Below are 1,238 nucleotides of genomic sequence, written 5' to 3'. Positions count from 1 at the left end.
TTTCATCATATCGCGTACATAATATGCATTCAAATTCACGCAAATCTCTAATTAGTAGCAAATGAGATCTTTGTCTCCTAACGATTTACCACCTAATATATTTTTATGAAAACAAAATACTATCGATAAAATAAGAATATTCGTTCAAATTTTCTATTCTTTTTAGTTAACGTGAATAATATTCGTAAATAACTGTTATTTCGAAACGAGCACGATATCGATCTATATATATGATTACAACGGAACATCTTCCGAATCCTTCGATAGCTCAGTTGGTAGAGCGGTGGACTGTAGTAGGAGAAATTTAACACTGATATCCATAGGTCGCTGGTTCGAATCCGGCTCGAAGGAATTTTTTACTCATCTTCGATATCCGTGATTTTCTTTCGACAAATACGCATCGATCGTTTCAAACGGTATATTTTTGCAAATTTTAATCAAATATTTTGAATTATCAATAGAAGAACATCGTCGGATCACGTGTCATAAATATCTTAATTAGTAATCTATCCAGAGACCGGATAAAATTTTGTTTGCAAATTATTATTCAACCATTAATAAAAAAACAATGTTCCGCATTAAATTTAGAAACGTTTGTACCAGCTGATAATGTATAGGAAACCCAAACAGGACGCTATAGAGATAGTTTTGAAACAAATGAAACTTGAACTTTGGTCTGAAATATATTTAGAGATTATTTATTTCTAACAAACTCAGTTGTCTGAATCAACAAACTCACGAGTTCGAGTGAATTTCTAACGAACACAGAATAGAACACTATTTACGTTATTACAATAGTGATTATTATTTTAAAAAATCATTCCATAAGATAGCCTGGATTATCAATGATTTAATTGTAATTTCATTGCAAAAAAAAGAATTCAAAAAATAGAAATTTGCTAACAAGGAAAAGAAGCTAATAAGTATAGAAGAAAATGATACTTGTTCTATAGTATTTCATAAGTAATACTCATCGAATTATTATCATATGGTCTGTTAGAGTGATCGATACATTCGACGGGGCAAAAATTCAAGAAAAAATGAATTCGAAAAATAGAAGGTCCCACCGAGATTTGAACTCGGATCGCTGGATTCAGAGTCCAGAGTGCTAACCATTACACCATGGGACCTCTTGAAAGGGGTAGTTTTTCTTATCGCTCTCGTGGAGCGCATCCTGCTCCTATAAAGTGATAGTAATGCCTTCGAAAAATAAAAAAAATCAGCAGGTTCCACCGAGA

At 32.3% G+C, this 1,238-nt stretch overlaps 3 non-coding genes across 3 annotated transcripts in view; 1 reads left to right on the top strand and 2 right to left on the bottom strand.

The window, feature by feature from the left end:
* The first annotated feature begins 257 nt into the window (after window positions 1-257).
* Window positions 258-351, top strand: TRNAY-GUA (transfer RNA tyrosine (anticodon GUA)). The gene is made up of 2 exons: window positions 258-294; window positions 316-351. It is a non-coding gene; the product is annotated as a tRNA-Tyr (tRNA).
* A 707-nt stretch (window positions 352-1,058) lies between these two features.
* Window positions 1,059-1,130, bottom strand: TRNAQ-CUG (transfer RNA glutamine (anticodon CUG)). Its single transcript has one exon. It is a non-coding gene; the product is annotated as a tRNA-Gln (tRNA).
* Window positions 1,131-1,224: 94 nt separating this feature from the next.
* TRNAQ-UUG (transfer RNA glutamine (anticodon UUG)) overlaps window positions 1,225-1,238 on the bottom strand; it is a 72-nt gene continuing 58 nt past the window's right edge. Inside the window, exon 1 of the tRNA in view lies at window positions 1,225-1,238. This exon is cut by the window's right edge and continues 58 nt beyond it. This is a non-coding gene — a tRNA (tRNA-Gln).

This window comes from Megalopta genalis, unplaced genomic scaffold (assembly GCF_051020955.1).
Source record: "Megalopta genalis isolate 19385.01 unplaced genomic scaffold, iyMegGena1_principal scaffold0023, whole genome shotgun sequence".
NCBI lineage: Eukaryota > Metazoa > Arthropoda > Insecta > Hymenoptera > Halictidae > Megalopta > Megalopta genalis.
The sequence above is the reverse complement of the archived record's forward strand: the minus strand, read 5'-3'. Positions and strand labels throughout refer to the sequence as shown.